Source organism: Sorex araneus, chromosome X (assembly GCF_027595985.1).
Source record: "Sorex araneus isolate mSorAra2 chromosome X, mSorAra2.pri, whole genome shotgun sequence".
NCBI classification, from domain to species: Eukaryota; Metazoa; Chordata; class Mammalia; order Eulipotyphla; family Soricidae; genus Sorex; species Sorex araneus.
The window spans coordinates 74,507,473-74,521,878 of NC_073313.1; the positions used below are offsets into that span (position 1 = coordinate 74,507,473).

At 42.3% G+C, this 14,406-nt stretch overlaps 1 non-coding gene across 1 annotated transcript; it reads left to right on the plus strand.

Moving 5' to 3' along the window:
* The first annotated feature begins 597 nt into the window (after nucleotides 1-597).
* Nucleotides 598-699, plus strand: LOC129400562 (U6 spliceosomal RNA). The gene has a single exon (XR_008627779.1). It is a non-coding gene; the product is annotated as a U6 spliceosomal RNA (small nuclear RNA).
* Nucleotides 700-14,406: the final 13,707 nt, after the last annotated feature.

Consider the following 14,406-nt stretch of genomic DNA (forward strand, 5'->3'; position numbering starts at 1 on the left):
TCAATCCCTGGCACTGCATGTGGTTGCTCAAGTACCATGGAGAGTGATCCCTGTGCACAGGTCCTGAGCACAGCTAGTTATTTCTTCCTCTTAGAATGTCCTAAAACCTTATAAAACCAAATGATACAGGACATGAAAAAATATTATAAATCAGAATTCGAGTTAGAAAAGCTCATGAATAAGAGTGTGAAACTCAGAAAGGGAATCTGAATAACAGGAAAATTAATTTTAGAAATGAAAGAATAAACTAGAAGAAATGCACATATTAAGTAAGCAGTAACAATGCTTTAAGATAAATAGAACAATAGAAGTAAGAGAATTTGATGTTTACTTTGACCTCTCAAAATTTCCTCATATGTCTTTCTTTTCTTCCTTATAAAAAAAGTTGCTTTCTGTTTGGAGGGTCACACTCAGCAGTGCCCAGGACTTACTCCTTGCTCTAAACTTAGAAATCATACCTGATAGGGTCCTGGGACCATACAGGGTGCCACAGGTAGAAACCAGGTCAGCTGTGTACAATGCAGGCTCCTGCCCATTGGACTAGTTATTTGGCACCTCCTGATATTAATGGTTAATGCAAAGTCTACCATCTTGCACTCATTGTTTGAAATGCTTATAGTGAAAATGGAGCAATAGAGAAGATTGGCATGATATGTGTGCTAGGCAGATATGCAAATATGCGAACCATTTTTAATTTTTAATGATAAGGAATAAAATTCACATTGTAGTTTATATCCTATAAAACTAAGATCTGTCCTTTAAGTATTTCTGTGTTTTTGTTTTGGGGATACACCTGGTAGGGTTCAGGTATTACTCCTGACTCTGCCAGAAATTGCAACATTGTAAGCTTGTACCTCTCAGCTACTTTATATTCCACATATGAGTGCGATCTTTCTATGTCTGTCTCTTTCTTTCTGACTAATTTCACCCAGCATGATACATTCCATGTTGATCCACTTATATGCAAATTTCATGACTTCATGTTTTCTGACAGCTACGAAGTATTCCATTGTGTAGATATACCAGAGTTTCTTTATTTTTTTTAACAACACGCAGTAAAAATTTATTCATATTAATAACTCCATTTGTCAAGGGGGTTGTTGCTTAGATGTATGGGATGGCACATGCATGCTGGCTCTCTGAGGTTACACAGGTGCTGGCTCTCTGAGGTTACACAGGTGCTGGCTCTCTGAGGTTACACAGGTGCTGTCTCTCGGAGGTTACACAGATGCTGGCTCTCTGAGGTTACTCAGGTGTTGGATCTCTGAGGTTACACAGGGCTGGCTCTCTGAGAGAAAAGGTCGCGTGGCTGCGCTAGCGGCCGCGCGGCTCGGATCTGTCCCAGTCCCGAATCCTGGAGCCGTGTTAGTTGCTGCTCAGTGTCGCCGGGGTTCCATCCGGAGAAGGTGTGCAGGCGGCACCTCCTCCCTCCGGCCCCCCGGTGTTGCTGGCCCCGACTCGGGTCCGGAGCATTGTCCGGGCCGCGTTGCTCACCAGAATGCCTGCCGCTTCTCTATATACCAGAGTTTCTTTAGCCAGTCATCTGTTTTGGGGCACTCTGGTTTTTCCATATTGTGGCTATTGTAAACAGTGCTGCAATGAACATAGAAATACAGATGTCATCTCTACTATACCTTTTTGCCTCTCTGAGATATATTCCCAGGAGTGGTATTGCTGGGTCAAATGGAAGCTCAATTTCTAACTATTTGAGAATGGCCATATTGTTTTCCAAAAGGGCTGAACCAGTCGGCATTTCCACCAGCAGTGAAGGAGAGTCCCCTTCTCCCCACATCCACGCCAACACCGGTCGCTTTTGTTTTTTGGGATGTGGGCCAGTCTGTGGTGTGAGATGATATCTCATTGTTGTTTTGATCTGCATCTCCCTGATGATTAGTGATGTTGAACATTTTCTCATATGCATCTCAGCCATTTGGATTTCTTCTTTGGGAAAGTTTTTGTTCATTTTATCACCCCATTTTTTGATTGGGTTGGCAGTTTTATTCTTGTGGAGTTCAACCAGTGCATTGTATATCCTTGTTATCAACCCTTTATCAGATGGGTACTGCGTAAATATCCTTTCCCATTCTGTAGATTGTCTTTGTATTTTGGCCACTGTTTCTTTTGAGGTGCAGAAGCTTCTTAGTTTGAGATAGACCCATTCATTTATCTCTGTTTTCACTTGCTTGGCCAGTGGCGTGTCAGCTTTGAAGATATCTTTGGCTTCAATGTCGTGGAGGGTTTTGCCGACCTTGTCTTCAATGTACCTTAGGGATTCTGGTTTGCTGTTGAGGTAGGAAAGGAAGAAATCAAGCTCTCACTATTCGCTGATGATATGATATTATACTTAGAAAACCCTAAAACCTCTACCAAGAAACTCCTAGAAACAATAGACTCATATAGTAAAGTTGCAGGCTATAGAATCAATACCCAAAAGTCCATGGCTTTCCTATATGCAACTAATCAGAGAGAAGTAAGTGACATGAGAAAAGCAATCCTGTTCACAATTGCGCCTCAAAAAATCAAGTACCTCAGAATCAGCCTAACAAAGGAGGTAAAGGACTTGTATAATGAAAACTACAAAACCCTACTTCAGGAAATAAAAGAGGACACGAGGAAATGTTAAGACATCCTCTGCTCATGCATTGGAAGAATTAATATTGTCAAAATGGCAATTCTCCCCAAAGCATTGTACAAATTCAATGTGATCCTTATAGGGATACCCTTGTCATTCTTCAAAGAAATGGAGCAAGCACTCCTGAAATTCATATGGAACAATAAACCTCCAAGAATAGCTAAAGCAATTCTTGGGAAAAAGAAAATGGGAGGAATCAACCTCCCTAACTTCCAATTCTCCTACAAAGTGGTAGTCATTAAAACAGTTTGGTACTGGAACAAAGGCAGAGCTGCAAACCAATGGAACAGGGTTGAATACTCTGACACACACCCCCAAATATATGACCATCTAATCTTTGATAAGGGAGCAAGAAATGTGAAGTGGAGCAAGGAAAGCATGTTTAACAAATTGTGCTGGGAAAATTGGACAGCTACATGCAAAAAAATGGGCTTAGACCTCCACCTATCACCATGTACAAAAGTGAGATCAAAATGGATTAAAGTTCTCCATATCTTTTTATGAATGGCTTCTCTCTCTGAGGCACTGTGGTCTGACAGGATACTTGGTAAAATTTTTATGTCTGTGAATTTATGTAGGTTTGTCTTATATACTGATATGTGATGTAACCTGAAGAATGCTTGCATGCACTAGAGCTGAATATGTATTTGGAGTTTTGAGAATGTAAGGCCCTGTATATATACACTAGTCCACGCTCTTCTAGTTCTTCATTTAGTGTTATTGTGGTTTGCTGACATTCTGTCTAGTTGATCTGCCAGTGATGACAGTGGAGTATTATATTCCCACATTACTAGTGTTTCCACTCACATATTCCCCTAGGTTTTTGAGCAAAGGACTTATAAACTTTGCTGATTCTACATTTGGTACATATATGTTAATTAAATTTAGTACTTCTTGATCATTTGTTCCCTTTACTAATAAGTAGTGTCCATCCTACTTCTAATTACTTTTTTATTTGAATGCTGTTGATCTGCTGTAGGTTTGGCAGTCTCAGCTTTTTTTCTGTTTACTTTTAGCTTTTATTATTTGTTTTCCATCCTTTCATCTTAATCAGTGTATATCCTGTGATTTTAGAAACACTTCCTGTAAGCAGCAAATGGATGGATGGATTTTGTTTCCTGATCCATTCTATCACTTTGTGTCTTTTTCTAGGGAAGTTCAGTCCATTGTCATTCAGAGAAATTATTGATATAAAGGGCTGTGTTGCTATTTTACTGTGTGGGGTTGTTACTTCCACAATTGGCTCTTTGGTTTATATAAATGGACTTTCAGTATTTCAGTCAGGGCCTGTTTAGTTATAGCAAATGTCATCAGCTCTTGTTTGTCTGAGAATAGTTTTATTCTTACATTCCATCTAACTTAGAGCTTTCTGGGTAGTGGACTCTAGGATAAAAGGTATTTTCAGTAAGATTTTGAGTATGTCATTCCTCATTTTTCTCTTCTATACCATTTTATAGGAAAGATCTGTTGTGATTCTTATGCTGTTTCCCTTATATTTAATATTTTTCTTCTTTTTAGTTTTAAGAAGTCTGTCTCTTTCTTTGGATTTTGCCATTTAGATTACTATATGTCTTGGCGTTCTTCCGTTTGGGTTTATTTTATTATTTGTACTTTCATTTCTTCAGTTCATATTGTATGGAATCTGGTGTCCTTTGTATTATTTATTCTTTTTAAAAAAATTTTACTACAAGCTACAAGCTTTCATGTTTGGCTTACAATCTCACAATGATCAAACACACAATCTTCCACCAGTGCACATTCCCCACCACCAATATCCCTGGTATAACCCCCCTTTCCCACACTCCCCCTGCATCCATGGCAGACTATTTTCCCCATACTCTCTCTCTACTTTTGGGCATTATAGCTTGCAACACAGACACTGAGAGATCATCATGTTTGGTCCATTATCTACTTTTGGCATGCATCCCCCATCCTGACTTGTTCCTCCAGCCATAATTTTCCTAGTGATCCCTTCTCTATTCCATCTGCTTTATCCCCTTCGCTAGTGAAGCAGTCTTCCAGCTATGGGGCAATCCTCCTGGCCTTTGTATCTACTGTCCTTGGGTGTCAGCCTCATATGATGTTCTATACTCCACAAATGAGTGCAGTCCTTCTATGTCTGTACCTCTCTTTCTGACTCATTTCACTTACATACTCTCCATGTCTATCCATTTATAAGCTAATTTCATGACTTAATTTCTCACAACAGCTGCATAGTATTCCATTGTGTAGATGTACCAAAGTTTCTTTAACCAGTCATCTGTCTTATGGCACTCAGTTTGTTTCCATATTTTGGCTACTGTGAACAGTGCTGCAATGAATATATAGGTACAGATGTCATTTTTACTGTGCTTTTTTGCATCCTCGGGATATATTCCCAGAAGTGGTATTGCAGGGTCATATGGAAGCTCAATTTCTAGTGTTTGAAGGACTGTCAGCATTGTTTTCCAGAAAAGCTGGATCAGTCAGCATTCCCACCAACAGTGAAAGCGTGTCCCATTTTCCCCACATCCACACCAGCACCGGTTGCTTTTGTTCTTTTGAATGTGTGCCAGTCTTAGTATCAGTTATTCTTTGAGTTGGTTAACTTTCTCATCTAGTGATTGCTTAAGTTCACTGGCCAGTTTGTACTTAGTTTTGATTCCCAATGTATTTATTTATTTTATGTTTATACTTTTATAAATTTTATCAATGTGAGATAGAGCATTGTGAAACTGTTCATGATTAGGATACAGTCATACAATTTTCCAACACCCATCCCTCCACCATTGTAATTTCCCAGTACCAATGTGCCTAGTTTCCTTCCCCCTCACAAATACTCTCCACTTCAGCCTGCCTCTATCATAGGTACCTCTATTCCCTTTCCTCTTTCTCTTTCTCACCTTCATTTTAGGTACTATGGCTTGCAAGTCATATGCTGGAAGGTTATCATGTATATTCCTTTACCTACTTTCAACACTCAGTTCTTGTCCAGAGTGATCATATCCAACTATTGTTGTCATACTAGACCCTCCTCTATATAAACTGCCATCCCCCCTCACTCACTTGTGACAATTTCCAACCATTGACAAGTGCTCCTGGCCCTTGATTTCCCTGACCTTGAATAATAGTCTCATACTATTTTTCTTGTCATCCAAGATCAGACGAGATTGGGCCCATTCAGGGAGCAATAGCGGGTAGGGTGTTTGCCTTGCACATGACCAACCTGGGTTCAGTTCCTTCGTCCCTCTCCGAGAGCCTGGCAAGCCACTGAGAGTTTCCTGCTCGCACAGCAGAACTTAGCAAGTTACCTGTGGTATATTCGCTATACCAAAAACAGTAACAACAAGTTTCACAATGGAGATGTTACTGGTTCCCAGTCAAGCAAATTGATGAACAACAGGATGAAAATGACATTGCTATAGTACTACTCTTTTTCATATATCCCACAAATGAATGCAGTCATCCTATATCTTTCCCTCTCCTTCTGACTCATTTCACTCAGCATAATACTATCCATGTTCATCCATTTACAGGCAAATTTCATGACTTCACTTTTTGCCTAACAGTTATGTATTATTCCATTGTGTAGTTGTACCATAATTTCTTTATCCTGTCGTCTGTTCTCGGGCTCTCCAATTGTTTCCAGATTCTGAATATTGGGGATAGCAGTTTTCTTTATATAGGTTCTTTACCTCCAGTGTTAAGCTGATTCCACGGTACTGGTACTTGATTTTTTGAGGCACAGTTGTGAATGGGATTTTTTTAAATATCACTTTCATCTCTTTCATTATTTGCATAGAGGAAAGCCATGAACCTTTGGGTATTTATTTCATAACCTGCCATTCTACTATAAAAATATTTTTCTAGGAGATTTTTGGTAGAGACTTTAGAGTTCTCTAAGTATAATATCATGTCATTTGCAAATAGTGAGAGCTTGACTTCTTACTTTTTTATCTGCATGCTCTTAATATCTTTTTCTTCCCTAATTGCTGTGGAAAGTACTTCTAGTATTATGTTGAATAGCAGTGGTGACAGTAAGCAACCTTATCTTGATCACAATCTTGGAGGGAAGGTGTTAGTTTTTCTCCATTGAGAATAATGCTTGATATGGACTTGTGGTAGATGGCTTTTACTATATTGAGAAAAGTTCCTTCATCTCCCATTTTGTTGAAATTTTTTATCATGAATGGGTACTGGATCTTGTCAGATGCTTTATCTGCATTACTGATATGGTATTATGGATTTGAATTTTCTTTTTATTGATATGATTAATTAGATTGATTGTCTTGCAAATGTGAAATCATCCTTACATCCCTGGGATGAATTGTACTTGGTTCTTCACGAAAATCCTGTTAATCACCGATTTCTCGGGCAGGCTCAGTAACCTCTCATTTTGTCCTTTCCCTGAGATCCTAGAAGGCTATCTCGACTCAGCCCTCCCAATGATGTCACACTGGGGGCTCTTTCGGGGTCAGGGGAATGAGATCCAGCTTGTTACTGGATTTAGCATATGAATACATCATGAGAAGCTTGCAAGGCTGTCCCATGTGGGCAGGAAACTCTCAGAACCTTCCCAGTTTCTCCCAGAGGGAGAAGCAGGCTACAAGATATTGCTCCTCGGAGCTCGCTTTTAAGTCTCTCTCTGGATGTTGGCCGTTGATGGGATTACACACACAAGGTTCCTCTGCCGATACCTTCATGCATGAGGCCTGTCTGGACGTACTTGGTCACGTTGTATGATTTTTATGATAAGTGATTGGATTCTATTTGCTAGTATTTTGTTGAGGATCTTTGCATCTATGTTCATCAAGGTTATCATAATAAAGTTTTGGGGTTTTTTTGTAGTATCTATGTCTGTTTTTGGTACCAGGTTGTACTTGCCTCATAGAAACTGTTTGGGAGTCCTTCTGTTTTTTAAATTTTGTGGAAAAGCTTGAAATGGACTGGCAGAAGGTTCTCTTTAAATGTTTGGAAGAGAAGGTTCTCTTCAAAGCTTTGGAAGAATTCAACAGTGAAACCACCTGCGTCTGGGAAGACTTTTTTTTTTTTTTGCTTTTTGGGTCACACCCAGCAATGCACAGGGATTACTCCTGGCTCTGCACTCAGGAATTACCCCTGATGGTGCTCAGGGGACCATACGGGAATTGAATCCGGGTTGGCCACGTGCAAGGCAAATGCCCTACCCGCTATGCTATTGCTCCAGCCCCAGGAAGACTTTTGATTACTGTTTCAATTTTCTTGATAGTGATAGGTCTGTTCAGGTATTCCAAGTCTTCCTGGTTCAGTCTTGGGAGGTTATAGGACTCCAGGAATGTATCACTGTCTTCTAGGTTATCTTCTTTTGTTGCGTACAGACTGTCGAAGTAATCTCTGATGATCTTTTGAATTTCTTTGCTTTCTTTTGTGATGTCCCCTCTTTCATTTCTGATTTGGTTTGTTAGGAGTCTCCCTCTTTCTTTGTGAGCATTCCTAATGGTTTATGGATCTTATTTATTTTTTCAAAGAATCAACTCTTGGTTTCATTGATCTTTTGGATATGTTTTTGGGATTCCAGCTTGTTTATTTCTGGTCTACTTTTTATTATTTCCTTTCTCCTACCTTGTTTAGTCTCCTTTGTTGGTCATTTTCTAAGACAGCAAGCTATGAAGTCAATTTATTTATGTGGGCCCTTTCTTCCTTCCTGATAAACACTTGCAGAAGTATAAACTTTCTTCTTACTTCTTTTTCTGTGTTTTGCAAGTTCTGGTAGGTTCTGTTCTCGTTCTCATTTGCTTCCAGGAATATTCTAATTTCTTCTTTGATTTTCTATCTAACCCACTGGTTGTTCAGTAGTGAGCTGTTTAATTTCCAGGTGTTTGGTTTTATTATCAGTTTATTTCATCTACTGATTCTTTTAGTTGTGTGACTTCTGTTCGTAGCTTTGAAATTTCTGCTCTCATTTCTTCCTGGATTATCTTGGTGGAGCGTTCCAACGCGGCATCCATATCCTCCCTTAATTTATTGGATGTTCGTTCCATAGTTGTGTTGAGTTCATGAATCATCCTGACAATTTCCTCTCTGAATTCTCTATCTGAGAGGAGGGTGTATTTCTGGGAGGTCGCTGCTGAGGTTAGTGAGATATTTTCTTGGCTCTCTCCTAGTGGTGGGGATTTTCTCAGTTTCTTCATGTTGTTATGGGCTTTACTATCTGGAGCTCTCGTTAACTTGGGAGGAACCTCGACTAAAAATTTTTGGTTATGCTCTTTTGACAAAGTACTTTTCTGTGCAAGTTGATGTGTTCATTGACAGTTTTTGTGAAGTTAGGATAGGCTAGGTTAGTTGAGTATCAACATATAGTAACTAAGATAATGAGGGAGTTCTTCGGAGAAATGGGTTCAATCAATTGTAGCCAAAGGACAATGTGTAGAATGGTAGGAAAAATATCTGCGGCCGCGTTAGCGGCCGCCGCTCCGGAAACAGGCCACGCCCACTTTTAAGGCCACGCCCCCCAATGACAGGACACGCCCCTAACCTGTTCGGACACGGGAGGGCGGGATCAGGCGCGGTGGGCGAATGACTGGGACCTGCCCGGCGGGGAGGGGGTGCTCCGAGCTGTCCCGCTGCCGCGGGCGGGCACGGGACGCGGGGGGCGCTTTTCCAGGTGGCACAGGGTCTCCAAGGGGAAGAGCCAATATACCTGTCGGACACGGGAGGGCGGGATCAGGCGCGTGGGCGAATGACTGGGACCTGCCCGGCGGGGAGGGGGTGCTCCGAGCTGTCCCGCTGCCGCGGGCGGGCACGGGACGCGGGGGGCGCTTTTCCAGGTGGCACAGGGTCTCCAAGGGGAAGAGCCAATATACCTGTCGGACACGGGAGGGCGGGATCAGGCGCGTGGGCGAATGACTGGGACCTGCCCGGCGGGGAGGGGGTGCTCCGAGCTGTCCCGCTGCCGCGGGCGGGCACGGGACGCGGGGGGCGCTTTTCCAGGTGGCACAGGGTCTCCAAGGGGAAGAGCCAATATACCTGTCGGACACGGGAGGGCGGGATCAGGCGCGTGGGCGAATGACTGGGACCTGCCCGGCGGGGAGGGGGTGCTCCGAGCTGTCCCGCTGCCGCGGGCGGGCACGGGACGCGGGGGGCGCTTTTCCAGGTGGCACAGGGTCTCCAAGGGGAAGAGCCAATATACCTGTCGGACACGGGAGGGCGGGATCAGGCGCGGTGGGCGAATGACTGGGACCTGCCCGGCGGGGAGGGGGTGCTCCGAGCTGTCCCGCTGCCGCGGGCGGGCACGGGACGCGGGGGGCGCTTTTCCAGGTGGCACAGGGTCTCCAAGGGGAAGAGCCAATATACCTGTCGGACACGGGAGGGCGGGATCAGGCGCGTGGGCGAATGACTGGGACCTGCCCGGCGGGGAGGGGGTGCTCCGAGCTGTCCCGCTGCCGCGGGCGGGCACGGGACGCTATTATCAGTTTAATATGTGTGATTAACTTCTATTTTCAATGTATCATGATCTGAAAAGATAGTTGATACAATTTCTATCTTCTTGATTTTATTGGGGTATGTTTTGTTGCCTAACGTGTGGCCTTTCTGGGAGAATCTTCCATGGGCACTAGAGAAGAATATGTATTCTGCTCTTTGGGGATGAAAATCCCTGTAAATATCTACTAGCCTTCTCTTTTCCATTCCTTCCTTCAAGGCCAGTATTTCCTTGCTGAGTTTTAGTCTTATCTCTCAAGTGTTGATAAGGCAGTGTTGAAGTCTCCAACTACTGTTGTATTGCTACCAGTGCCCTCCTAGAATTCTATTAGCAGTTTTTTTATGTATTTTGCTGATCCCTCATTAGATGTGTATATGTTTAGGGGTATACTTTATTCCTAATGTATATATCATTTGTTTATTAAAAAATGGACTTCACTGTCCCTTCTAACCCTTTTCAGCCTCAAATCTATGTTGTCAGATACTTGTATGGCTACCCGGCCTTTTTGAAGGAGTTTGTTGCTTGAAGAATTGTTTCCTACCCTTTGACTTTGAGTCTGTGTTTACTATGACTGCTTAAGTATGTTTCTTGTAGGCAGCATAATGTTGGATTCAGTTTTTTAATCTGTTTTGCCACTCTGTGTCTCTTAATTGGTGCATTTAGTTAATTGATATTGAGAGAAATTATTATCATAGGGTTTTGTGCCATATTTCCATAGAAGTTGTGTTTGTGGAGTTTGTCTTATCTTAAAGTAGCCCCTTAAGTTCTTCTTTTAAAGTTGGTTTTGAGTGTATGAAGTTCCTGAGATGTTGTTTTCCATGAAGTTGTTCCTTCAAATCTGAATGAAATTCTAACCTGGTAAAGTGTTCCTGGTGAAGTGTTCATTTCATTGAGGTTTTTTTTCAATACATTCTACCATCACTAGCCTTCAGCCCAGAGGGCTTTGTCTGAGAAGACTGCTATAAATCTAAGGGTCACTCCTTTGTATGTAATTTCCTCTTTGATCTTGCTGCGTGCAGTATTGTGTCTCTATCAATATGGTATTCATCTTTCTGATTAAGCTATGTCTTGGGGACTTTTTATTAGGGTCTCTTTTAGCTGGTACCATTTGGGCTCCTTGGTTCTGAATGCCTGCGTCTTCCAGCTCTGGAAACTTTTGAGCAATGATAGCTTTAACTGTTACTAACTCATTGGGATTGCTTCCCTGTCTCCTGTCTCTCTGGGACTCCGATGATTCTTATGTTGTTCTGCTGGAATTCATCCCATTCATCTCTTACCTGCCATTGAGCTATTTTAAGATCTTTTTCCATCTTCTATTGTTGCCTGAGTGCTTTCTGCAGCTCATCTTCAAGCTCAGTGATTCTGTCTTGGGCTGTTTTCATTCTACTATTGAGGGCACCCATTAAGTTTTTCATTTCATCTATTGAATTCTTCATTAATGATATTTTATGTAAAGTTTTCTTATTTCTGCTCTCATTTCCTCCTATATTTTATTTGCTGTCTATTCCATTGTTTCTTTCATATCCTCCTGTATTTTATTACATGTACATTCTACTGTGTCTTTGAGCTTATTAAATATCCTTGCTATTTTGTGTCTGAATTCCTTATCAGAGAAGTTATGTATGTGGGTATTCCTTGTTAAGGCTTCAGAACTATTATCTTCATCCACTCCTTGTGGTGAAATCTGCATTGTTTCCCCAGAATGCCCATGGTAGTATGGAGTTGGATCTTTCCAGTACACTATCAGTGTCTCCTCTCACTGCCAGGAGGACTTTGGGGGAACTCTGTGAATGGTGGGCTCTTGTTTCCTGTTCAATTATAGTACCTTACTCTTTGGTGCTCCTGGGTGACTTGTGTGGGGCCTCTAACATTGATTCAGAGGTAGTGTTCTTTGGTCTGAAATTATTGTTATTTTTAGATAGGGCTTGTTTTGATTTTTGTGCTCACAGTTATTTTTGTGAGTTTGCGGGTTATGTTGATTGGAGTAGGGGCAAATGCACTATTGGCCTAATGTGGTAGAGTAGCCAGGCTGCCCTTGTGAGAGTTCAGAATAGGAGGCCAATATGTGGGTCCAATGCACTATGGAGGAGGATTAACTGGCACTGTTTGGAAGGCCACGTTTCCCCCCCCCCCCCCCACACACACACACCGGTCTCCCTGAAGGGGGAGGAGCCATGCATTGGCCCCAAATCTGGAATCACAGTCCAAGTCACATTACTGGTCTGTGCTTCTAAAGACACAGGAGTTTTCCCCTCCCACCCAGGCACTTCTTTGGGCACCTGTGGTTGAAGAGGATGATTACCAATGTATTTAATGTTGATTTCAGGTCTTCATCGACCAGGCTCAAGAATTTTGATGGACTGGGGCTGGAGCGATAGCACAGTGTGGAGGGCGTTTGCCCTGCATACGGCTGACCCGGGTTCAATCCCCAGCACCCCATATGGTCCCCTGAGCACCGCCAGGAGTAACTCCTGAGTGCAATGCCAGGAGTAACCTCTGTGCATCGCCAGGTGAGACCCAAAAAGCAAAAAAAAAAAATTAATGGGCTTGAGTATTTGCCTGGGTTTCTTTTTCTTTTTTTTTTTTTATAATTTATTTATTTTTAATTCGTGAATCACCGTGAGGGTACAGTTACAGATTTATACACTTTTGTGCTTATACTTCCCTCATACAAAGTTCGGGAACCCATCCCTTCACCAGTGCCCATTCTCCACCACCCGTAAACCCGGCGTCCCTCCCACCCTCCCCACTCCCATCTCCCCCCCACCCCACCCTGCCACTGTGGCAGGGCATTCCCTTCTGTTCTCTCTCTCTAATTAGCTGTTGTGGTTTGCAATAAAGGTGTTGAGTGGCCGCTGTGTTCAGTCTCTAGCCCTCATTCAGCCCGCAAGATGATGGGAGGCATCACCCTCCCCAACCTCAATCTTTACTACAAAGCAGTAACAATTAAAACAGCATGGTACTGGAACAAAGGCAGAGCCGTAGACCAATGGAACAGGGTGGAATATCCCTACACACAACCCCAAATGTATGATCATCTAATCTTTGATAAGGGAGCAAGAGATGTGAAGTGGAGCAAGGAAAGCCTCTTTAACAAATGGTGCTGGCACAACTGGACAACCACATGCAAAAAAATGGGTTTAGACCTTGACCTGACACCATGCACAAAAGTCAGATCCAAATGGATTAAAGACCTCAACATTAGACCACAAACCATAAGGTACATTGAAGACAAGGTCGGCGAAACCCTCCACGATATTGAAGATAAAGGTATCTTCAAACGTGACACGGAACTAAGCAATCTAGTAAAAACAGAGATAAACAAATGGGACTACATTAAACTAAAAAGCTTTTGCATTGCCTGGGTTTCTATCTCTTTCTGACCAGCAGTTGGTTTCCTTAGTCCCCAATGTTCTTTGAGATTTATGTGGGTTAATGTTGTAGCTTTAGATTCCTAGTGATTTAAGAATTGATATGTTCAGGGTACCAGGTATACAGTTACACTGGTGATATGGGTGAATGTTATAGCTGTGTATCAAAAATACAGACTTAACATAACTGAAAACATGAGATATAAGCTGTAACCACTGAAACTTTGTAATGTACCTGTCAAGTTGACAGGTGTGGATGGGGTGGTGGTTGAGGTGGGGAGGGAATATGGGAATACTGGTGAAGGAAAGTTGACACTGTTTGTGGGATTCATGTTGGAATATTTTTGCCTAAAACTCAAGTACCAATAACTTTGTAAATCTCAGTTATTTAATTCAATTAAAATTTAATATTGATAAATTCTGTTGTTTATACCAGAGGACTACTATTGTTTAGATTATTTCTTGTACTATATGGTGCTATTACACTAGTAGCACTATACAGTATCACTGTATCACTGTCATCCCGTTGTTCGTTGATTTACAAGAGTGGGCACCAGTAACGTCTTTATTACACTCAGCCCTGAGATTTTAGCAGCCTCTCCTTATTCATCTTTCCCAACGATTCGAGGCTCTTTCAGAGTCAGGGGAATGAGACCTATCATTCCTGTTTTTGGCATATCGAACACGCCACAGGTAACTTGCCAGGCTCTGCTGTGTGGGCAGGATAATCTCAGTAGCTTGCTGGGCTCTCCAAAGGGTATGTATATATGTTTTACTGTATTTGGGATATGAATACGCCATGGGGAGCTTGCAAGGCTCTCCCATGCGGGCAATAGACTCTTGGTAGCTTGTCAGGTTCTCCAAGAGGGAGAACAAGATTTATTAGTTGTCTTATGCTTCTGGGAGCTTGGTCTTATAGTCTCTGGTTGTTGGCCTTTGGTGAGATTACACGGTGCCGGGGGCAG